The 26,424-nt window shown below is 34.2% G+C and overlaps 1 protein-coding gene across 12 annotated transcripts in view; it reads left to right on the top strand.

The window, feature by feature from the left end:
• AKT3 (AKT serine/threonine kinase 3) overlaps positions 1–26,424 on the top strand; it is a 209,477-nt gene that overhangs the window by 13,384 nt on the left and 169,669 nt on the right. For 3 of the 12 annotated variants that reach the window (XM_072948592.1, XM_031690072.2, XM_072948591.1), the window contains exon 1: positions 4,544–4,629. The exons of 8 other annotated variants lie outside the window; for them this stretch is intronic. The gene's annotated coding sequence lies outside the window, so the exon portion shown is untranslated. Of the gene's footprint in view, positions 1–4,543; positions 4,630–19,051; positions 19,068–26,424 lie in introns of those variants that run through there. One more of the 12 variants, XM_072948590.1, reaches the window with a different exon arrangement.

Here is a 26,424-nt window from a genome sequence, read left to right as displayed (position 1 = left end):
CTTCATCATATCACTTGGTTATTGAGCTTTTTACTTTTACTATTTGTTGAAGTTCTGATATGAACTGACTTTTTTGAAGATGATGCTTAGCTAATATCATGCTATTTAATTGCATTGTTGGATAAGTTCTGTACTTTCTTAGATCTCACATTGTTCGTCTTTTTGTTTTGGATTTATTTTGCAGTTTTCTAGAGCACATTCTGAAGTAATTTTTTTGGAAAGAATGCATGTAGGTACTTGTTAACACAGTGTTTGAAGTATCTTTTTTACTTTTGCACCTGATACATACCCTGGCTGGGTATAGAATTCAGGTTTAAAATAAGTTTCCTTCAGCATCTTGAAGGTTGCATTTCATTACCTTTTAATGACCAGTTTTACTGATAGAGGCTTGATGCTACTATGAATAGTGTTTTTGTAGATAGACTGTTTTTGTTCTCTGGAAGCTTTTTGTGTTGATGCCTCTTTATCCTTGGTGTTATGAAATTTAAATAGGATGAGTTACAGTCCTTCTAAATTCATTGAGTGAATTAAATTCATTTAAATTCATTCAGTAAAGCATTTTGTGGGCCCTTTGAAAATGCGGCCTTATGTCTTCAGTTCTGGGAGATCTGTATTTCTTTCATTATTTTTTCCCTTCTATGTTCTCTATTCTTTCGCTTTTCCCCCCCATAGCTTCTGTACCAATACTATGTTTTGAAGTTGTTTTGTTTGCCATGTTTTTGTTTTTTCTCTTCAGAGAGCTGAGATTGAATTACTTATCTCAGCTATTACTTTATATTTCTGGGAATTCTCTCTAGTTTGTGACCACCTGCTTTTATTTTATGTAAATAATATAATCTTTAATCTTAGAACACTAAATAGATTTTAAGTTGTTTTTCCTCTGTGAATTATTCTTCCAGTTTGTGCTTATTTTGGTTCTTTTTTGATGGTGTTTATTTTCTTCAGGTGTCTGGTGATCCTTGTTTGTCTATGTATATTTCTGAATTAAAGTCTAAAGTTACATAGTGTCCTCTGTTTTTATAGGTCATGTATTTACCTTATACTTTGATAAATTAGATCCACTGAATGAGGATTTGTGATGGTAGTGTTTAACTGTACTCTTGAAAAGACTACTTGAAATTTTACGGAAAATCAAATTGAGCATTACATTTTTTTTCTTCCACACTTAATTCATTCCTTTAGAGATTTTTCAGTATTACTTTAATAATAATTTTGTGTTTTCATCAAGCATATTTTATTTTATAGTTCGTTATTTGGCTATACTTTGGATCAAAGAATTTCTCCCAAAAGAGTATTAATTATTTGCCTCTTAACTTGTTACCTGGGGAAGATTATTATCACCTGAACTTTGGTGTCTTGTTTGAAAATAAATATATCTGCCTTCTTTACCTCATGGTGTGGTTGTATTATGAGATAATGCATTATGCATTATGAGATAATGTATGTAGAAGAGTATTTTTAAACTATTAAACTATAAATAAAAGGTATTGATAAAAAAAGTTATGATACGGTCCTTACATTGAATATCAGTCCTTTTTCTTAAACCTGTATTTATGAGTCAGTTCTTAGCTGCTATCCAGATATAATCTTATTTTACTTGTACTTTTAATGTGAGTAAGTTGCTCTTCAGTAAATATCTTTCTAGAAAAGGGAGAAAAGGATTTAAAGATAATTATTGTTTTTATGTAGGATAGATGCTTTCCTAACTTTGGTTAGTAGTGGTATATTAGTAGTGTCACTTAATTTTTCTGTACTTTTCTGGAGCAGTTGAGGTAATTGAGATAACACATCAACATGGTATTGTTGGTGTTAGAAGTGACAAAAGAAACATGAGTTGCAAACTTGAATAAAGTATTATCTGTATTTTCCTCTTGATGGTCCTAGGAGAGCATCTCACAGTTCGGCTGCACATCAGCATAAGAAGCATCTGCATATGTATTAAACATTTGTTAAAATGTCTTTTGTGTTAAACATTTGTTAAAATGTCTTTTTCAAAGACCAGCTTTTGGTATACTTTAGGTAACTCAGAATCTCTAGATGTCAAAAATTTTGCTTTCTTAGTTTGTTCCAGTACAGCTAGTGATAATTTTCTCTGAAGAAACTTACTGTATAAATAAAATGGGAAATTTAACCAGCTTAAAAGGTTTAAATTATAGAATTAAGTGGATTTAATAATATTACATAAGGGCTCATCGTAATTTATAAAATTCTGTTTAGTTAATGGTACTATTTCTTAAAAATCTAAGTAGTCTCTTACTAATGTGAAGAGCCAATTTCTTGATAAGAAGTTAAAATTTATAATGTATTTCTAGTAAACTCATAATCTTACTGTTTTGAAATTGACACAAATCTAAGAGGTGCTTTTACCATTAAAACATTTTGATTGATGAAAGTGCTGCATGCGTGTATTAGTTTCTTACACTTTTCCTCGTGTTAGTGCCTAATCTGTTGAACTTTCATGTTGTGTTCTGTGCGTATAACCAGCTTGTGCTTCCAGAGAACTTTTTCCCTAATTTGTCTTGTACTTAATGGTATCTAATTCAGGATATCCATAAACTGTGTCCCTTGAATTATATATTTTTTACACTCTATGAAATGGTTTGTTTAGATGAACTAGAATGTTAGTATTTGGTAATTCTAAGCTAAAACTTTATAGTTTTTTGAGTTTTCTCACAAAATAGCTTAATGCCCACTGTGTAAAATATAATTCATTAACAAAGTTTGTAAGCTGGATTATGTTTTATTGTGATTGCTGTGATCTAGTCAATTGTAAGTTGTTACAGAAAACAAAGTGCACATTTTTGGGGGTGCTCATCTAAGTCCAAGGGCCTTTCCTTCTCCTTTAATTTGTGTGTACTTGTGTACATTTTGTTCATGTTTTATTTAGATTACTTCTGAAGTAAATTATAAAGTGATTAAGCAAAAAGAAAATGACAGTATCATTTCCTGTTTACTACTTACCAGCAAACATTTTCCATAGAGAGTAAAGAGCTGTGGTGGTGACTATAAACCGCATGATAGATTAGAGAAGCTCACTTTGACTATTGATGTTACAAATGGAGAAGAAACATGGAAAAATTAAATTTGTTTTCTACTGGTATTGAAACTCTGAGATTTAATGTATTTACAATAATGTGAAATTTGTTTTTCCTGTTGTTTCAGTATTTTTGTATTGAAAAATTTAACCAAGTAAACCAAATGGAGAGAACCATCAAATGATAAGCCTTCATATGCATTCTGTAAAGTTGCTGTTATACACCATCCCAATCAATAATTGAGTTTTGTGTATTGACTTTGTATCCTGCAGCCATATTAAATTCACTTATTAATGTTAACTCTGAAGGTTTTTTATGTTGATGGTCAAGTTATCTGCAAAGAGCCACAGTTCTGTTTCCTCCTTTCCAGTTTTTATGCCTATAATTAATTTTTCTGGTCTTACTTCATTAGTTAGGACCTCCAGTACAATGTTGAGTAAAATTGGTGAGAGTGGACATTTTTGCCTTACTTCTTATCTTATTGGGAAAGCATTTATTTTACTACCAGGTATCACATTAGCTGTAGGTTTTTCATTGCTACCCTTTATTGAGTTGAGAAGCTTCCTTTCTATTCCTGTTTTCCTAAGAGAACTTATTTGTTTGTTAACAAAAGTTTTCTTTTAGTACCAAATAAGGGAGGTACTCAGAACTGTTGGTCAGGATTTAAAACTCTCTAAGAATGGAAGAGGGAAGTATCTTCCATCTAGTGAAATCCTCATGCTATTTGAGTAGTGTCATTCACTACTCTCCGCCCCGGTGGGGAGTGCAGGGAAACTGTACCTCTTGAACTTGTTGGGGTATTTCCCTTGGAGAAGCTACCTCCATAGTTTCTATATCCTTTGAAACAGAGAAACTTTCTTTAATTGTCTAATGGCATTCAATAATCAGTCACATTGGTCTTAACTGATGTGACAGCTGTGCACCTACCACTGTATTTTTTTATAGGTATGTTTCGCTTATGCTGGTTTTTCTATTTGGCATGTTTTATTTTTGTCTTCTGTCTTTGTTGAAGAAAATCTTCCATGATCCACAAGGCCAAATTTTAATATCATCTTCTCAATATTTCCCAGATCACAGTCTCGCAAACTTAGAATGATTCTTCTTGTCTGTCAATATTCTATCACTTTCATGCCTTTCCTTCCTTTGGCTTTATATTGACTAATTATTATGTAGATCCATTATTTTACCTTCTCTGTTGTAAGCTCCCTGAGGGGAGGAACTGTGTCCAGTATAACTGTATTTCTTTCTCATATAGGATCTACCAGTACCTTGAATATAGTAGGCTCTTGTTCAGTCTTTGCTGAATGAATAAGGAGGAGGAAGAAAACAATCTAGGAGCTCAGACAGCAGTATGTCACAGATTTCAGGTCAGGGATCTAGAATTGGGGCAGCTGAGGCAAGGCAGGGAACACAGAATAGATCACAGTTATAAAAGCAGCCTGTATCTAGGATACGATCCTGGGGTTCTAGAACAGATCATATATCTGTCAAGTTTTTGTGCGTAGGGACTTAAAAGGGTAGGAAATGATAGAGCTGAGTGAATGGTTATTCCTGGCAGAGGTGGCTGAACAGAACCCTGATAGTCCCTGCATGGGTTAGTGTATAAGTTATCTAAATCAGTTAAGTATGACACTGTAGGGAAAATATAGTGGTGATCATATACGATGTTCTGGAAAATTTACCCATATTTTAAGGATAATTTTTGCTTTACTGTTAAAACTGACAAGTACTTCTGAGTTCATGAAACTTAAGCCTGTAGGAAGAATCTTTTCTGATGTGTTTCTGGTAAATCACTGATCTCAGATAATTGTGAGTGATTAAAATCTCACCGTATAAGACATAAGTGTTTTAATCATTTAACAACTCTGAGCACTAGTAGTGGTATTTGTTTTGCCATCTGTTTTCTATGTGATAGGCCTTCAGATACTTCAAAATCGCTATGATGTCTTCTTTGAAATCATCTTTTTAAGCAAAATGTTTTCTTTTGTTTACTGTATGACATGGTCTTTAGCCCTCTTATACATAATCTTGGTGTCCTACTGTGGAAATACCTCTTTGTCAATGTTTCTCTTAAAATGTGGTCCCCAGAAGTGAGTGTAACAGTGTAGCTGTGGTCAGGGCAGGGAGGATCACAGCAGGACTGTTAGCCTCCGATGTCTGTCTTGGCAGGACTATCACTGCAATTTAAGGCTGCAGTCACCTTTTAGAGGAACTTTTATTATGTTTTGTTTATACAAGTTATTTACGTATGCCAGTTTGTTGTCCAGATGTTACTAATTTACTTTCCCATCACTAATTTGTAAAAGTTTGTGCATTCTCATACCATAGCCATCACTGGGTGTTATCTTTTTTAGTTTTTGCGATTATATTGCTATTTTATTTTACATTTCTTGTTACTTAGATTAAACTTTGTTGTTACTGTTTTTTTCTCAAATAAATTGCTTTTCATATCCTTAGTCAATTTTTATATAAGAAGCCTATGTCTTTAGTCAGATTCACAAATAGTATATATTCTTATTTATTTACAAGAACTTTTTACATATGCAGAATACTGTTAGTTTATTAATCATTTTGCTGTTGTTGCAAATATTTCCCTGGTTTGTTTATGCCTTTTAACTGTATGGTATGTTTTTGTCATGTAAAGGTTTTTAATTGTTGTGCAGTCTGCTATATCATACTTCTCTTCCAAGGAGGCTGTTGAGGTCCTACTTAGAAATTTTTGCCGTTTTCTTTGAGCACTATTATGATTTTAAAAATCTGAATTATGGAAGTTAATACATGAATTCTTTTTGTAAAAGATTAAAGAGGCGAATAAATAAATATAGTACCGTATAATTCCTCCACTGTATTTTCCTTCTCAGAACAAAATCACTGTCAAGTGTGTTATGCCAATATAAAGTCAGATTTTTCCTCAAATATTTAAGAACCAGAAATATAATGCCAAACTGTAAGTAGTATTTGCCTCTTGCCAAGAGACTAGGATTCAAGAGATTGGGCAAGGGACAGGAAGAGGGATAATTAAAGTAATGAGACTTAATATGCTTTCTGTAAACATTTGGTTCTTTTTGTTTTATCTCATTTTGCATAAATGGCATCATAATCACCTAACAATATATCTTAGAGATTTGTCTATGCTATTGCAACATGATAATTCAGAACACAAAAATGACTAGTTTGAGGTAACTTGCTCTTAGTGAATCTACTGTTACTTCTCATTCATTTACTTTTCTCATTTGTTGTTGTTGGCGGGAGGTAATTTTGTTTTTTTTTTTGTTGTTGTTTATTCATTTGTTTAATGGAGGCACTAGGGATTGAACCCAGGACCTCTGGCATGCCAGGCATGTGCTCTACCACTGAGCTATACCCTCTCTTCTACTTTTCTCATTTTTAAGTACTGTCAATTTAATCCAGTGTTTAAGAGAATGGAACTTAATTTTAAGTCAAGTCTTTGCCTTTTAATGACTGTGGGCAAAATACTCAATCTTAATATGCCTTAAATTTCTCATTTATAAAATGGAGATGATAATAGTATTTACTTTATTTTTATATGGTCGTAAGACTCAGAGGTCATAATATTTGATTAGCTTTTATCACAGTACATGGGATATATTAAATAGTTAATAAATAGTAGTTGCTAGTATTATTTAATAATCTAAAATATTGCTAAATTTGACATCAAGTTTACTAATATTAATATTTAGGCTCAGTCGTTGTTTTCTTCTATAAAAAGAATAAGGATAGTTGCCCTTCCAGGGTTTTTTTTTGTTTTGTTTTGTTTTTAATACCCTTCTCATGCTCTATATTTCTCAAAGATTATTGTTGTTAATTGGAACTCAGAGTGATAACTTCTCTATCTTCTCAGCACCTTTGGGCATCAATGCTTGCGTTATGATGGTTCTTTTTTAAGAAGACAACTGTAAAAGAGGAGTTATTAGTATTCCTTTTCTGTTGTCTGGTCTGAATGTTGTGCTCTCTTCTTCAGTCTTCTTTTTTTATAATTTTAAAATTTATGTTTGTCCTTAACATTTTTAAAAATTCATTTGTTTTTTCTGTATTCTCTGTTATGATACATCTGTCTTTTCCAGCACTTTTTCTTGAATTAAATGAATTAGTGCTATAGCAGCAAGTACACACACTTTTTTTTCTTTCTCACTCAGGATTGGGTGAGGCCAAATAATAGTTGCATTTTAATCCTGCGTCTTTTGACTAACAACGTTTGTTATATAAGAACACTGATTCTTTATCTTCCACAATAGGAAACTAAGACTTTTTTTTCTAAAATTAATGTCAAGAAATAGAGGCTTAAGTCTTTTTTTTTAATGTTACGATATCAACCAATAGAAAAATTGAAAAGTAGTGAAAATTAAGAAAGGTGAAGGGGAACAATTTCTCACCTTCATAGTGGAAAGTCAGTTGATATGGTTACAGGTGATAAATCAAGAAACAGCAATATACAGACACCAGTTCCATTTCTTTATACTAACAATGAAATATGAGAAAGGAAAGCAAAAAAATACATATCCCTTTTAAAATTGCATCAAAAAAATAGAATACTTAGGAATAAACTTGATAAAGGGTGTGAAAGAGTTATACACAGACAACTATAAAATATTGATTAAGGAAATTAAAGATGATTTAAAGAAATGGAAAGATCTCATGCTCTTGGATTGGAAGAATTAACATTGTTAAAATGACCATACCATCTAAAGTAATCCATAGATTTAATGTGATCCCTATCAAATTACCCAGGACATTTTTCATAGAACTAGAACAAAAAAAAAATCCTAAAATTTATATGAAATCACAAAAGACCCAGAATTACCAAAGCAATACTGAAAGAACGAAACTGGAGGCATAACCCTCCCAGACTTCAGACAATACTATAGAGCTACAGTAATCAAAACAGCATGATACTGGCACCAAAACAGACAATGGAACAGAATAGAGAGCCAGAAATAAACCCACACTCGATCAGTTAATCTTTGACAAAGAAGGCAAGAATATACAATGGAGAAAAGACAGTCTTTTCAGCAAGAGGTGTTGGGAAACCTGGACAGCAACATGTGAATCAGTGAAATTAGACCACTCCCTCACACCATGGACAGAAATAAACTCAAAATGGCTTAAATACTTAAGCATGAGACACCATAAACCTAGAAGAGAACACAGGCAAAACATTCTCTGACATAAATCATAGCAATGTTCTCCTAGGGCAGTCTTCCAAGGCAATAGAAATAAAAGCAAAAATAAACAAATGGGACCTAATTAAACTTACAAGCTTTTGCACAGCAAAGGAAACTATAAACAAAATGAAAAGACAACCTATGGAATGAGAGAAAATATTTGCAAACAATGTGACCAACAAGGGCTCAATTTCCAGAATATACAAACAGCTCATACAAGTTAAAAAAAAAAACCCAATCAAAAAATGAGTGGAAGACCTAAACAAGCAAGTCACCAGTGAAGATGTATAAATGGCCAATAGGCCAATTAAAATATGCTTATTATTGCTTATTATCAGAGAAATGCAAATCAAAACTTGAGTGAGGTATCACCTCACACCAGCAGAATGGCCATCATTAAAAAGTCCACAAACAACAAATGCTGGAGAAGGTGTGGAGAAAAGAGAACCCTCCTACACTGTTGGTAGGAATGTATTTTGGTGCAGCCACTGTGGAAAACAGTATGGAGATTCCTCAAAAAACTAAAAATAGACTTATTACATGATCCAGCAATCCCACTCCTGTGCATATATCCGAAGGAAGTCTAATTCAAAAAAGTACATGCACCCCAGTGTTCATAGCAGCACTGTTTACAATAGCCAAGACTTGGAAAAGCAACTTAAATGTTCATTGACAGGTGGTTGGATAAAGAAGTGGTATATATATATAACAGAATACTACTCAACCATAAAAAGAAATGAAATAGTAGTATTTATAGCAACATAGATGGCCCTGGAGACTGTCATTCTAAGTGAAGCAAGCCAGAAAGAAAAAGAAAAAATACTGTATGATATCACTTATATGTAGAATCTAAAAAATAAGCACACAGATGTACCTGTTTATGAAACAAAGAGAGTCACATAGAAAACAAACTTACGGTTACCAAAGGGGAAAGGGGATGAAGAGGGATAAAATGGGAGTTCTGGGTTTGCAGATACTAACTACTATATATAAAATAGGTAAACAACTTGGTCTTACTGTATAGCACAGGGAACTGTATTTAATATCATACTCTATACCGAGAAGAAAAGGAAAAGGAATATATATACACACACACATATGTATATGTAACTGAATCTTTATGCTTTTTGTTTTTTTGTTTCTTGTTTTTCTTTTGGAGGAAAGAGGTAGTTAGGTTTATTTATTATTTTTAATGGAGGTACTGGGGATTGAAACCAGAACCTTTTGCGTGTTAATCACGTACTCTACCACTGAGCTATACACTCCCCTGAATCTCTATGTTGTACAACAGAAAATAAAACAACATTGTAAATTGAATACTTCAGTTTAAAAAATTATTTAAAATAAAGAAATAGAGCCATAATGCCAGAAGTATTAAAAATGGCTATTTTTTGACAAGTGGAATGGTGAGGGTGTTTATGTGTGTGTGTGTGTGTGTGTATTTGGGGGGGAGAGTATGATTGTGGAAGCGACACTTTCATTTTTAAGTCATATTTTTTCATATGTTGATTTATTACTTTGTGCATGTACTAATGATGATAAACTATATTCTGCATGATCCCAATTTATGAAAATAAAACAGTGTTGTATATTGATATGTATCTAAAAGTTGATCAGAAGGAAATAAACCAAAATATTAAAAGTGATTGTCTTTGGGTAGTGAGTTCTTTCTTTATTAAATTTTTCTGTATTTGATAAAAGTTCTAAGGTGAATATATTACTTTTATAGTCAGAAAAAAATATTACGAAGGGAAAATATCTGGTACCTCCAGTGTTTAATTTATCAAACTTATTTGGCATTAGTATGATGGTTTTTTGTTTATACAAGTACTGTAACTTTTTTAAATGCTTTTTTTTGGAAGTATAGTCAGTTTACAATGTTGTATCAATTTCTGGTGTACAGCGTAAAGTTTCTGGCTTACACATACATACATATATTCATTTTCATATTCTTTTCATTGTTGGTTACTACAAGATATTAAATATAGTTTCATGTGCTATACAGTACAAACTTGCTGTTTATCTTACTTTGTGAGGATTTTCCTTGTACTTTTGAGAGTTAAGAGATACTCTTCTAAAGTTCCATAGGTATTTTGTGCTAATTGTTCCGTATGTAACATAGATGTAATATTTGTTGCGTTCATGGGAGAAGGTGAACACCATGTCCTTCTACTCCACCATCTTGGCAGTCCCCTGTAACTTTTTTTTAAATTAAAAGAATTGTACACCATATTCTGTAAATGTTTGTAACTGTAAGGCAAGGATTCTGTTCAAAATACAGAAAGCCCAGCCAATAGTGACAAAGACAGATTAATTTTTTTTTTTACTTAAGAAGGGTAAAAGTGGGCAGTGGCTGATTGTTTATCGATAAGGATACAATCATTGAAGATTCAAGCTCTCTCTGCTTCTTCACCTTTTAACTTGTTGGCTTTTCATTCCTACACTTGTTGCTTCAAGGTTTTGAAATGGCTATACTGACGAACACTGCATTGCTGTTCAAGGCAGACAGTTGAGAGATGGCTACTATCAGCCACACTATCCCTTTTGTTAGGAGAGCACTAACTTTCACAGAAGCTCACTATCAGACTTCCTTCTATGTCTTGTTATCCAGAAGTGGGTTCTGAGTTACCTTAGCTGCTGGAAAGGGAGTGTCTGGTTTTCATTCTCTGTAGTGGGAGGTGGCCAAGGTAAAGGGGATTTGGGAATTGATACTGCATTAGCAAACCAACAGTGTCTGTTGTAAAAAGTTTTATGTATTTATTAGAATGTTTGTACTTCAGTTCTCAGTCAGATTTCCAGCAGAGACAGCAGCCTTTCTAGTGGTCAGATTGAATATTTGGCACATAGCATTCTCTAAAATTTACCCCTGTGGAAATTATTCTAAAATGTAGCCATTCTGTCTGTTCATAGGAGTACTAGGCTTATGCTCCCTTCTTATAGAAAGATAGCTTGGTATTCTGAGGTGATAGTGAATTAGGAGGCATGTTTACAAAATGATCCCAATTTGACTTGATTCTCCTTGCAGAATCCAAATTTCAGTTTCTGCCCAGTTTTCTGAGGATTGTGTGTTTAGTGTATTAAATCAATTATGTACAAGTTTTCAGTTTTGTTTTTAAGTCAAGAATATGCAATGAAATTGGTAGTCACAGGTTTTATGGCTGATTCCAACTCTACCAAACCAAATAATACAGGGTCAGCCAACAAGACCCAAATTACATCATTCACAGTATTAGGTCTTACATTTACTTGGATTTTTTTCTTCTGTATATTTTAATGGGTATTACCCCTTATTTTCTTATTCCTCTGTCACTGGCTTCTTTTAAAAATGCAAATTTGTATAGATTTCATTGTGAAATTTATGGGTTTCAGCATTAAAATGTTACTAAATAAAAGTAAATTACTATCAAATTAGACTTCAGAAGTTTAGCTCTTAATGGTTGTCTTTATCAGTGAGTTGATAAACTATTTTTTTTGGTTAATTTTCTTGCTGAGTACCCAGAGATGTTTAATAGTCCCAAGCAGTTTTGTTTGTTTGTTTTTTAGTTTAAAAGAGTGTGATAACTTTATGCTTTTGAGGAGTGAAGGATTGTTCCTGTAAAATAAATGAGCATGTTTATCTCTAGTAGTTGGTTAAACTAATTTCTTTATTGAGTTTTAGAGGGTCTATCCAGGGTCTAGTCGGCTTCCTTTTTCACTGCTAACTAGATGAGTGATGGTTGTATATGTTACTTCCCCACTTGGGTCTCATTTGTGATTTAAAAAAATGAAAATGTTTTATTGTAAGGTAATACCTAGAACTTTTTTTTCTGGTTAACATCATATGATCCTGTGATCTGTGGATGCTGAAGTTATTTTGAGACCCGGCTTTAATGGGGGTTAAGGCTTGGGATACATACATTGTTATAAGCACTTGAGATGATTGGAAATTGCTAGACTAATAGCTGATGTTTAGCTTTTTCATTGGAAAAAGCTATGAAACCTATTTTTGACGGAAATACCCAGGGGTGGCCATTGCTTTTTCTTCCTACAGAGATAAGTGATCTCTTGTTGCTGTTGGCATGAAGCTATCACCGTTATTTTCAAAGTCATATAGATATTACCATTGCTCTTATAAACCCTTTCTTCCCAACAGTTGTGGGCATTCTTACTCCTGGGATGATTTGGGGTATATGTGTGTATGTGTGTGTTTTAAATCATGTTTAATGTTTGTTATGCTAATGTCAGCTTAGTTGTCACTACCAAAGGAATCTTTTTCTGACCCCCCAGGCTAGATCACGTTATTTGCTTACATGGTGTTTTTAAATTTTCATAGTCTGGATTATGTATATAGTCTGATTTTATAATATCTTTCTTTTCAGCTAGATTGAAAGCTCTTAGAGGGCAGTGACCATATTTCTTGTGCTGACTTTCATCTATAATGTCCAACACATAATTGGTATTCAGTGTATTTTCTTTGAATAAATGAATAAATTCATATTGTTTCCCAACAAATATTAAATGAGTAGAAATATAATGTAAATAAAAACTCAAAATACTTACTAGAATTAATGATTGTTGCCTTTGCTATTACCAAACAATGATTCTGATTCTAAAAGGAGAGGAAAAAGTAATCAAGGTAGTTGTATAAATGGCTTTTATTATTGTTTGTGCAAGAACAGTGAACATTCCCTAGTACAGGAAGCAACTTTTAAAAACTGCTGGCAAAACTAAGAAGTCAGACTGTCCTTGACCATTAGATCAAATGTTTTAGAGCCTGAGTTTCTTTAAATCTTCATCAGTTTGTAATAAACATTTTGATGCAATAAAAGATTTATTCTGTAATTTTTGGTCTTCGTAAACAAAGAGCTTAACTAAATTTGCTAAAACAAAACTTTCTAATTTGTACTAGTTTCATTTTTAAGAAGTTCCTTTCCTTTCAAGTGCACAATACTTTAAAGTGAGCTCAGCTGTATTAGCAGATAAACATGTTGATTCATTTGGTCCAGAGCTACTGAATGAAGCCGGAGGGGCAAACTTTGTTCTTTCCCCCACCCAGTGGCAGAATGTTTTTCTTCCTCTTCTCCTTGTGGGAAGGGGAATGGAGTAAGTGACTCTCTTTATTTAGGTTCACCTGAATTGATTAGGAGGTAAGTGGAAAAGATTTCCTCACTATTTACTTCTCCTTTTTCTTCTTTTAATTCTTATCATTAACATAAAGCATATGCTTCTCATCCAGTGCTCATACTTGATGAGTATGTGGAGTAACAATTTGCTGTTATGTATTGGTTCACAGTTTTTAGAAAGCCATTTTACTTAATGCTGTGTTTTGAGTATGAGTCAGGTATCTTCAGATATGTTGCATTTTGAGGATGGACTTAATTTTGGAAGCAAAGTGTGCTATATCCAGTGATACTGGGATAATACTCATAATTTATGGTAAAGATTTTATGAAGTATATAAAGAACTTTTATAAGAAAACTAGGATGATCCTTGGTATTTTGGAATAGTTGTTTTTTAATTGACGTATAGTCAGTTTACAATGTTGTGTTGGTTTCTGGTGTTCAGCACATTGTTTCAATCATATCTGAACGTACATATATTCATTTTCATATTCTTTTTCACCGTAAGTAGGAAAGGACCAAAATATGTAGCTTTTACTATTACTTAAACCCTAGAAGTAAGTATTTCAGCACACATTGTTTCCTCTGTGTTTTATACAGTGTTAGGTACAGTGAACATGCAAAGATTAATAAGAAATTCTCTCTGCCCTCAAGTAGCTTACCATCTGTGTGATATTTCCCAAAGTATACATCGTTATAGGATGATATTCTTCAAAAATAGATTTCTGCTTTTGAATAAGCTTGGAAAATACCTGGATTAAATAAAATAGAAGTTTTCCTTAGGATTCTCAAAATTGTCTGTTGTATATTATGGAATTCCAAAAAGTAATTATACTTTGTAAGATTCTCCAGATGCAGTTTCTTTTTTCCCTTATGAAACCTCTGGGGTGGGATCTTAGGGGAGGAGACGGTGGGAAGGAGTGGCAGTGGCATGTTCAGGAAGAGGATGGTTGATCTATTATGGGACACCCTTTGGGAAACATTGAACTAATGTAAATTCTTAACTAGCCCATGCCTTTGAATGCTGTCTCAAAAGGCTAGCGTTTGGTGCAGAATGTCTATTTATGCATCTTAATCCTTTCTGCATTGGATGAAAGACTTGGCTCTTTTGATTGAATTAGTTAATTGGAAATGGGAATTAGTAATTAATATGAAGAATGGTACCTGTTATCTCAAATTCAGCCTGTCTGAAAGCAGACTAACCATTTCTTGGAAAATAGTTATACCTCCCAGCTTTCTATTTGATTGTACTGTTTTACCCCCTTTTCTAACCCTTAGACATGAGACCACAGTCATTGACCTTTTCCTTAGTCTTATCAAGCCATAGTCTCAGTGGCTATAACCAAATACTGCCTAATTTTTCCTTAACATTCACGGGTGTTTTTTCCATTCCCATTGCTATCATCTAGCTTAGATACACATGAAGTAAATGACCAGTAAATTAAATATTTGTCAAATGATGAAATCTGTATATGATTCCATCAGCAGTGATAACACTCCAATGACAGATGTGTCTCATGGCACATTCCTCCTTTTAGTCCTTTACCATTTTATGTTGCACTGTATGGACTATGTTGAGTTTCTGCTCTGAGCTCTCAGTAGCTCACTGTTGCTTAGGAAAATGGTCCAGAAGTCTTAATCTGGTGCTTATCCGGCATCAGTCTGCCCTTCCAGCTTAGGCCTCACTACTTTTTGATTTATACCATATGCTCTTCTCACTGATGCTATTGGTCACCATTTTCCGAGAAGTCCCTACTTTTATGGCTTCTATCTGGTGGCATGTGTCATTCCTTCTAGTTGAAATGCCTTTTTTTTTTGGCCACATTTAATTACTTAAATCTTAACCGTCAGCGAGACTCATTAAATGTCGATACGCCCATGATCTCTCCAGCTGACAGTGCTGTTATTTTTCTCTGAACATAAATTTCTATCTGTAAATATAACTTTGTACTACTTTTTTTTAATGCCATTTATGTATTATAATAGATGTTAATATGCCTGGTTTTTCTCCTCTAAACTTAGTTTTTTAAGGCAATGTGGTATAAAGTATGACTGCAGTAACAGATAAACCTACAAATCTCAGTGGATTAATATAGTTTAAATTTTGTTTCTTGCTCAGTAAAGTCCCAAACAATCAATATTTCTGATTGGTAGGCTCTTTTCATCTTGCGGCTCCACCAATTTTAGCAAATGGTTCCTATGAGCATATGCTTATCTGCATGAAGATGGAAAAGGAAAGAACATGGAAAGATCAGCAGGGGAGATTTGTAGTGGGCCAAGCATAAGAATGGCACTCCTCATTTCTCATATTTCATGAGCCAGAACTCAGTCACATGGCCATGTTTGACTGCAGGGGAGACTGGGAAACATGTGCCTAGGAAGAAGAGGTTTTTGTGAAGACAGGTCAGTCTGTCAAAGTCCTTAAAAACTTGGGCTCTGAAGTCAGAACAAACCTAGATTTTAATTCTGGCTGTATCACTTAGCAGCTATGTAAGCTTGAACAAGTTTTACTGTCTTTTCATCTGTGAGATTTAACTGATAATACAGGTAAAATACTTGGCATATACTAATTACTCAGTAAATATTAGCTGTCATTACCATCTTTACTGACATATCTTGTACTTCTGTTGCATAGGTGCTTATTAAATATAAATATTAAGTGAATTTAAATATGGCTAACTTAAGGAGTTTCTTGTGTCATAAATTCTTTAGTTAATAGTATTATGGTAAAAACTATCAAGAGATCTATCTATACCAGAACTTGTAAATTATACCATACTGAATTATAGTATTCTTGCCAAATAGAGTGTTTCATAAACATACTTTAAAAAGATTGAGCAATACTTTTGGAGTGGTTGGAATATAAAGTAGGAAAATCTCCTAGGAGGTAGGTCAGTAAAACAAAGAGATGGAAATAGGAGGAAAAACGGTAGGAAAATTTGAAGACCGGTTCAGAAGTTTTCAACATCAGAATTACAGATTTTTCAGAAAGAAATCAGAAGAAACAGGGGGAAAAGTTAGTAATGAAATAAATCAAGAAAAATTTTTAAGAACTAAAGGACATGATTTTTTTCAGATTGAAAGGGCCCATTGAATATGTTACACAGTGATTGATGATAGACTCCTAGTAAGGTACATCACTGTAATTAAAGAACTAGACCCACAGATAAAGGAGCAAGAATCAATGCCTTCAGGCTTCTCAACAGTAGAAGCAAGAGTACTGTGGAGCTGCTGTGCCTTTAAAATTCTGAAAGAAAGTGATATCCTAACTAGTATAAACTATTACTCAGATTTGAGAGTGAAATGAAGGTATTTTTCAAGGTCTCAAAAAATTCACCCCCACCAACCCTCAGGAAGCTGAGGAATGTACTCCATCAAAACAAGGAAATGTATCAAGAAAGAGGAGGACCTGAGAGGAAAGAATTCAAACTCAAGAGAAGGTGAAAGGGAACACTCAGGATGGTAGCTGTGCAGCTGGCCCAGGGTGATCAGTCCAGACTGGGGCAAGCCATAAGACAAGGGAAGACTTCTTCAGGAAGGTGAAAGTGACAGAAACCTGATGTGAATGAATATATTTGAAGGAGATTTGTCATACTCAAGAGCCTGGGGTTAATTCAGGATAAATATGTAGCCGATAAGTGTATAGGGACAAGTATACAGAAAACTAAGTAAATGTGAATCTAGACAATGCCATGGAAGACAAAATGTTCTGCCGGAAAAGAAAGGTAATTAATACTTACTGCTTGGCTTAGCTCTGAATACCCAATGTAATCACAGTGATACAAGCCTTAAATATTGATCTAACCAAAGTATTGAACAGTGAGGGTGGAAACTGTGGAGTGGGACAGGACTAGGAAACAGCTCAATTCTAAACTTCCATCAACAGGCAGTCACTAGATAATACCCCAAACTGATCATTTAAGAAGCAACAATATGTTTGTAATATATTACTTAGAGATATGGAAATGAATTCCAGAATAGCTAACTAAAAGAAAGTTTTCAGGGAAGGAAAATGCTGATGAGGGAGCTAGAGACTAGTTTTTCTTAATAAACCTTGTAGATCTAGTTGGTCTTTGAAAAATTTATGGGTGCACATTTATTTGTGACACTAGAGTTTGGAGAATCCATTAACTTTAGCAGATTTTTTTTTTTTCTAGATCAGAAACTTCAACTGTTTTAGCTTCTCAATGTAACCTTCTTATCTTAGGTTAAAGTTCTGTAGTGTATAATTGGATTTGAAACATGTAAATCCGTCTTGTCATTGTCTTCATTGTTTGGCTGACCTTATGGATGAGGCAGTTCTTCATATCAACCATTCTAGGATCAACATTTCCCGGATTAGTCTAATCCTACAGTATTTTTATTCTTTGTTTCTTACTCCTGAATTTATGTATTCTATCTGTAATATGCTGTCCTGTGTGCGTTATTACACTGTGTTCTCAAATCCATTCTCATGTGGACCCCCACTCCCGCATTTCTGCCTTCCTTAATTTCCTATTCTTTGCAGCTTCTGTTTCTTCAGCATCTTAGTAGCAGGGGTACTTTGATGAGAAGCTGCTGTGCTCTTCTCGTGACACTGCTCTCCAGGGCATGAATAGAAGGGCAGAACAGGAGACCAGTGTGTGAGTTGCAAGGACTGAGGAATGCCGTCATCCTCCAGCGTTTCTGGTTCAACAGCTTTTAATCATTTTTGCCATCTCCACCCCCAGTGGTTTTCATACCTTCAGGGTTCATGATTGACTCGTTTACTATTATTTGCTTATTGCCTACTTAACCTGTTAGATTCAGAGTTATCTTTTGTAAAGACTAAGTTACTGCTTAAATTTTGCTAATTTAAGGAGAAAGGAGGTCTCCCTGAACTGACTGATGGAGAGGCCAGGCTGTCAGGGCTGGGGCTTCACAGCTGGGAAAGAACCTCTGTTCCTAGAATAGCTATAGAAGGACCCTCAGTAACTGAATAGTTTGCTTTTTTTTTTATTATTATTATGTTAACATAGCTTTTATGCTCTTTAATTATAAGCTTGTAAGTTGTGAAATTATTACTTTTCAAGTAAAGGTCATTGTGGGGGAAATAATGGGATGACTGGATTTGTATGTTCTGGCATTTTAAATCCAGAGATAGGGAGAAAGAGGAAACAGAAATTTTCAGAAGATGAAAGCATAATTTTGGTTTACTTTGTGCTTAAATACCCCTATTTAAGCAGGGTTACAGGATAGCCTTAGGTCAGTACATTTCTTAGTGTATTCTTGTTAAAACAAGATCCCTTGATTAAAACTCTCCACCAGTTTCTTACCTCTTACAGAAGAAAAAAAATTCCAAACTGCTATCACTAATTTTCAGGGCTCACAATGATCTGGACAGAGGTAAAATTACCATGAAGCTGATTAAAGCCCAAGGTCTCTTGCTTGAGCAGGCTGTTTCCTAGGCTGGACCTAACTTAGTTAAGGTCACTATAGTTTTACACTTTGACTTCTACCCTGTCACAATTTCTGTCATTTCAGGTTATGTTGGAGTAGACACAGGCAATCTTGAAATCCTAAGGAGAGATGTGTACAATACATTTATGTGATTTGAAGTGACTTCATAGTTTAATTATTGCCTGCTGAGCCAGTTGAAGAATATCTCCCAGCTGGCATTCTCACGAAAGTACAGGGCCAGAAGCTGAATGGTGATATGAACTTACCTGTTGCACCCAGCCAGGACTGGGAGAATGTGGGTGTAATAGAGGAGAAACCAAGATTGACCATTTGTAAGTTTGTTGAAGATTTCTTCTACTCTTAAAGCTCATATATGAAAGAAATTTAAAAGAGGTTTTCACACATTCAAATTTGAAATATTTACATGGCATCACCAATAATCAGTTGTGAAGTTGAAGGGATCTTTCTAAAGAGTCAGTTATAAAAAACAAATTTTTACTCTCTATTCCAGATGGAAGACAGGGTTATTCTCTCTGATCTCTTTATAGAAAATGATATTGCAAAGTCATTGTCACATGAAGAGGCAATCAAGGACAACACAGCCAAGATATGTAGGAAAAATGATCATGAAAGTGTGCCAGGGAGTTAATTATTAAAAATACTATGTTGTTATTTAGGATTTTTTGATGTGCTTGACAACTTTTTAAAAATTGTAATTTGATGTAGTTTCCTTTCTCCTTCTGAAGAAATACTCATTATAAGGCCAAATTTTGTTTTCATTGTTTTGTGTTCTCTTCCCCCAATTGTATAAAACTTCAGGCTCCGTTAAAACCAGATTTACTTGGGATTTCCTCTTGTCTGCTTCTTGTAACCTCATCTCATACTCACCCCCTCATTCACTGCAGTCCAGACATACTCATCTTTTTGTTCCTTAGACGGATTGGCCTCATGTCAAGCCTTATTCATGTGGCTCTTCTACCCCTTGCTTAGCTTTCTTAAGAATTTTTCATTACTTATTTCTCAGGACAAGTGTGCTTCTCCCAGAGTCTTTGACCACCCAACATATCCTTTTTTCCTCCCTCATCCCTACCACATCATCTATCTTATTTTCAAAGCATTTACCAATACCTGACTTTTTGTTTGTTTATATTTTTATTGATTGCCTCCATCTTTGTGATTATGAGCTCCATGTTTGAGAGTTATATATTAAACTTTTTCTTTTGTATACATGCGTATATAAACCATAGAACTCGTATGTTTTTAAACTTTGTATTTAAATGATACCATATTGCACATATCTTCTGCAACCTTTTTTAAAATGTTACATGTTTTTATAAGAGGTATTTATACTGATACATGGAATTCTGATTTCTTCATTTTTACTACTGTGCATTTTGCATGTATAAATCACATTTTAAAAAATACTGTCTCTGAAGTAGTTGCCAGTTTCTTCCATATCATAAAGAGTGCTTCAACAAATGTTTTTGTACACGCCCCATGTCCCTGTGTGTATGTGAAAATTTTTTCTAGTATATGTTATTGCAAGTAGGAAAATACTAGGTCATAGGGTATGCCCAGCCTTCACCTTTACCAGATTCGGTATAATATTTTCTAAAGTGGTTGTTACCAGTTTACTTCCACCAGCTGTTTGTGAGACTTGTCATCTTGTCAGATGTAATTTTTGTCGTTCTGACATGTGAGAAGTGGTGTTTGGTGTTTTAAATGTGCATTTCTCTGATTACTAGTGGGGTTTCTAGTTCTTTTTATATGTTTATTGCTACTTAATTGCTTTTGTAAATTAAATTTTCTACCCCTTGCCCCACCCCCCTTTTTGTATTAGGTGATTTGTCCTTTTCTTCTTGATTTGTAGGAATTCTTCAGGTATTGATACTAATTATTTGTTATTTGAATTGCAAATACGTTTTTTCAGTTTGTGGCTTGTCCTTTAACTTGTATGTGTACAACTGTTTGTTGTACCAAACCTTTGATTTTCAATACAGATATTTGTCAGTCTAAAACTGTAACTTTGCTTCTGATACCATATTTAAGAATTTCCTTCTCTACATTGAAGTTATAACAGTAGTCTCTTTATTATTTATCTGTTGTTGCAAACAAATTACCACTAAAATCTATTTGCTTAAAACAAACAATAAACGTTTATTATTTCTCTCTGTTTCTGGGAGCAGCATGGCTGGGTAGTTCTGGTCTCGGTCTCTTATTGTCGTTGCAGTCAAGATGTCAGTCAGGGCTGCAATCATCTGAAGGTTTAACTAGGGCTGCAGGACTTTTAAAGATAGCCTACTCAAATGGCTGGTGAGTTGGTGTTGGCTGCTGGCAGGAGGCTTCAGTTCCTCCTCATATGGTCCTACATGAGGGGTACTTGGGTGTCGTTATAATTTGGAGGCTGGCTTTCCCTGAATGAGTGAACCAGGAGACTACAGTGGAAACTAATGTCTTAATGAGCTAGTCTTTGAAGTCACAGACTATCACTCAGCCCATTCATTGTGGAAGGAAGCTATTAATGGGGCTGGAATACCCAGAATGTGAGGATCACTGAAGGCTGTCTTAGAGCCTACCTACCGTAAGGTCTTACATTTTAAAATAAAATACCTGAAAGTTCTTTCATATTTAGGTCTTTTTACATCCAGCTTGATGATGTTGTGTTTGTGTGTGGTGTCAGGTAGGGGGTCTAATCTTATTCTCCCAAAAGTATAATAATTGTCTCAATGCTATTTATTGATTAATCCATGATATTGTTCTTTTTATACATAGATTTGTTTCTGGGCTCTCTGTATTCACCTTTAGCCTGTTTTTTAATTCCTATGCCAATACCACTGTACAAGTGCTAATCTCTCAAAGGCAGGTCTCAAGCTCTTTTTGCTCTTCTTCATGATTGGCTTAGTTCTTGTCTCCGTCAGTTAAGAGAGAAATTGTTAAGTAAATCCATTTGATTTTTAGAATCAATTTTCCAGGTTTTATGAAAAGTCCTGTTAGAATTTGGTTACTTTAATGAATATAAAAATATAACCCTTTATTCGTTAAAAAAAAGTAATAGGTGCTCAGTAAAGATTTGTGAAATACAGATAAATTTTAAAAACCTTAAGAAAATAAAGCATCCATAACCCTGTCACCCAAACATCACCGTTATTAGGAACTCTTTACAAAATCAAATCTTTTCTATGATAAAAGGCATCATACATTGGGAAGAAATAAGGATTAACATTTTTATTGGTATCTTTCCATAAATCATTAAGAAAAAGATAAATTATCCCATAGAAAAATGGACAAAGAATATGAACAGGCATTTGACAGAGGAGAATATACAAAGAAATCCAAAATCCATATGCTCATTCCTCAAATGTGAACATTTTCAACGGTTGCGTTTTTCCCTCTGCCTCCCCTTCATTTCCTGTCTCAGTGCTTTGTCCATCTTCCCCCCTCTCTATGTGGTATTTTAAATATGCAGAAATATTTAAAATATATTTAAAGATATTTATATTCAAATATGTAGTTTTTTTCTGAATCACTTGAGAAAATTCAAGATGTGATACCCTTTTTACTGTTACATACTTAAATGTGTTTCCTAAAACTAGGACATTCTCTTACATAATTGTGAAAATCGAGTAGTTACCAAAGTCAAGAAATTAATATTGACGCAATAGTATTATCCAGATATCCAGATACATTGACAATAATAACCTTTACAGCCTTCCCTCTCCAAAAACATCTTGGATCATCATGCAGGAGTCTTGCGACACGTCTGGTCATGCAGCTGAGGCCTCAGTAGTCATGCCTCTTGAGTTTCCTTTCATCAGGAAGCACACAGTGTTGATTTGTCTCAATGCTGGTGATGTTAACTTTGATCACAGGTTGTAGTGGTGTCTACCAAGTTTCTTTTCAGTTATAAGATTATTATTCTTCCCTTTGTGATTAATAGGAATCTTATGGTTTGATACTTTGTGACTGTGTAATCTGGTTACTCCTCAAACTTTATTTGGCCTATTAGTGTCAGCCTTCAGTTTCGGTTCTTGTTTGAATCAGCTATGAATGATTCATGGTGATTTTCTAATTTTGTTGTTCCTTTGTGATTTTAATTGGCTTTTTACCATAAAGAAGAAATTTATTTCTCCCTCATGAATAGTTTTATTATTCAATGGATTATAATCTTTTACTATCATTATGAATTGTTAAATGCTCAAATTGCCCTAGATTTGTCTCACAAAGGCCCATCAGGCTAACTCTATATTCTTTTCAACATGTTCCCATCAATTTGTGAAGACTTTCTGACATCGTGACACAATAAGATATTCCAGGCTCATCATACAGTTTCCCAGCTCTAGAATCAGCCATTTCCTCAGGAAGCTCTGGTTCCTTTTCATAGGGCATAGCTGTTATCTTTCTTTTATTCTTAATTGTTTTACTCTTAATTGCCTTTATTCAGTGCTGTATTTTTTATGCTATCCTGATTTGTTCTGTTTTGTGTACCTTACCATACTGTTTTAATTACTTAAGTTTTATAGTTTAGTTCATTAATTATTTGATCTCTCTGTTACATATTCAACACTAGAGAGCAGTCATCTTTTCTTGTTTGTCCTCCAGAACCTCGTAATTCCTATTTTTTTCTTGACCTCTTTGACTGTTTATCTCATGATTCTTCTGGATTCTTCTTCCTTGATTAGGATTTTAAAGGGTTGAGTTCCCTAGGATTCTTCCCTTCCTCCAGGGAACCAGGTGCTGTCACTGCTCAGTCATTGCTGGTAGAGAGTCTATACTGGTTCCATCCCTCTGGGGACAATTTGATAATATATATCAAAATTGTAAATTTATATTCCCACTTCAGGGATTGTATCCCTCAGTGTATATTTTCACATTTTGTAATGGTGTAAGTACAGAGTTTTTTTTTTTTTAAATACAAGTATTGTAAGTAATAGCGAAAGATTTAGAGATTATTCACAATAACCTGAAAAGTTTATTACCATTTTTCTCCCTTTTTCTACTCATGTTTGCGTATGGCTAGATTTTCTTCATATATGTCAGCCAAAACAACATATTGTAATACAGTGGAAAGTAAGTCCAAATGTCTGTTAATAGTGGATAGGTTAAGTAAATAATGATACGACAGTACAGTGGAATATTATGCAGTTGAAAAGGAATAGGAAAAATAGTATTTATATGGAAAAATCAACTGCAATTGAAAAGGAAAGGTAAGGTGCAGAACATATTATACAATGCTTTTGGAGAATAAATAGATTATATAGGATTGTTTGCTCTATTGGCATAAAGGAACTCTAGTGAAAAATAAGAAACTAACACTTTGCCCCAGGAAGCAGGGTATGAATTGGGCAGATGACAGAGGTGTGATGAGACTTTACTGAATACCTTTTTACCTTGACTTTTGACATGTGAGAATACTATCTGTTTCATTAAAAATTTTAAATGACTTCTAGTATAACTTATACCTAGTTGTGGCACACTATGAATTTAGACTTTCTACTAGTTCTGAACCACTGACTCACAGCATGAAATGTTCCTCAATACATTGTATAAAGCCTTTTGTCTCTATAGCTTTGTACTTTGTCACTTCTGGGTCCATATTTTACATGTTAGCAACATTGAATTTCCTGTAATTCTTCTCACACGTGGCACTGTTTCATACCTGGTGTATGTTTTACTTGTGTTTTCTTCATATTCATCTTTTAAGAATCAGTTTATCATCTCTGGGAAGCCATTCTGCACCTCTGAGGATGAGTTAGGTGATTCTCATAATACTCGGTGTATTTGTCTAGTATTGCTCTTACCATGTTGCATTTTAATGATCAGCTCCTGTGTTGTACCTAGACATAGACACACAAAGATTTGCTTTCATTTTTTTTCTTTAAATATCTCTGCCTTTAGGATAGAGGCCATCTTTCAAATGGCTTGTAGTCTTTAACGGAGACATACATGCAGGATTGTACTAATATAAGACAGAGTAATAAGTGAGATGATAGGCAAGGTTATACTTGTAAAGGAAATTCTACGTGGGTCTTAAAAGATGGGCCACAGTCCAGATGGAGGCATTTTAACAGGACCTGTTTAGGAGCAGTAAATAACCAGTGTAGCTTCAGTGTTGAGGAATCATGACTCAAGGTGAATCGAGAAGGAAAGGAGAAACAGGGACAGATTGTGAGAGGCGGAACATGCTAGTCTAAGGAATCTAAATAGTATCTTGTATGTAGAGTAGGACTGTTGAATGCTTTTGAATAGGGAATCAATCTGATCTGTGTTTTAGGGTGATTACTTTTATGCTTTCTGTAGAGTGGTTTGAAAAAGGAAGAGATGAGAGGCAGGCATCTGTTAAGATGTTTCATACTATAAACTGTAGTGTAGAATATGGGATCAAAAAAGGAACAGCCAGACACATTTTCAATTCCATATTTTTGTCCCTATAGTTCATCCAACCTAGAATTAACTCTCATTGCAACAGTGAGATTCTGTTCATCTTTGAAGAGACAACTTGTATGTGACTTCTGATAAGCAGTAATCCAAATGTAATTAATTATACCCTGCTCCAACTGAATTTTCATTTATTTATAATTTTTTTTCATATTCTGCCTAACTCATAGTAGTTGTTTTACCCCAGGAATTAATTGTTTCCTTCTGGAAATCCTCTTGTTACTTTATTTGACCTACTCATGTAACACTTACCATATTGTATTATTGTTTGGTGTTTTTCCTGTTTATTTCAGTAACATTTCTTGGGTACCAAACTTTGAGTAATTCATACTTTGTCAGTCCATATGTTTAATGTAAGATTATATGTATGAGCTTTTTAAGGGCAGTGTTACTTTGATCTCTTGCACTTAGTGTATTGGTGACATGGATTAGGAACTCAGTGTTGTAGAGATGTTAGTAGAACAGTCTTAGCTAAAAGCCAGGTTTAAATCATGGTTCTGCTACTGTAGCCTGGGTCCTTTGTAGAAAAGTTATTTAGCCTATTTAAGCCATAATCTTCTCATTTGTAAAGTGAGAAATTAGTCAGCTTTGAGTGCCATAACAAAATATACACTGGGCAGCTTAAATGACAAAGTTATTTGTCACAGTTCTGGAAGCTGTGAGATCTGAGAGCATGATGCCAGTATTTTTGGATTCTCATGAGGACTCTTCCTGGCTTGCTTCTCATTGTCTCCTCTGGTGTCTCTTTTTTATAAGGGCACTAATCCCATCATGAGGGCCCCCATCCTTGTGACTTGATCTAGATCTAATTACTTCCCGAAGACCCTATCACATTGGGGGTTAGGGCTTTAACATATGAATTTGGGAAAAGGAGTGGCACAAACATTCAGTCCATAGCACTGTCTCATACAGTTGTTATGAGAATTTATAATTTATAGAAAGCATTTAGCAGTGTGCCTCTAACTTAAAAAGTGATGTGTTTATTTAACCTATTATCATACCATTATCATTCTTTTGACTTGCATATGAGATAATGGAGGAAAATTAGAAGTGAATTGGAGAATATGTGATAATTCTATTGATTAGGAAGGGAAATGTAGGAAGAAGAACAGGATTGCAGGCATTCTGATTAAGAACTGCTTATCAAAAGAGAAGATGGATGCAAATGTCAGGTTTATAGATGTAGCATACATATTCTAAGAGTAGAAGAAAAGAGAACTTTTAGTATTCTTTTTATATATATGACCTTTCAAA

The sequence above is a fragment of the Vicugna pacos genome, chromosome 23 (assembly GCF_048564905.1).
Source record: "Vicugna pacos chromosome 23, VicPac4, whole genome shotgun sequence".
NCBI lineage: Eukaryota > Metazoa > Chordata > Mammalia > Artiodactyla > Camelidae > Vicugna > Vicugna pacos.
The sequence above is the reverse complement of the archived record's forward strand: the minus strand, read 5'-3'. Positions and strand labels throughout refer to the sequence as shown.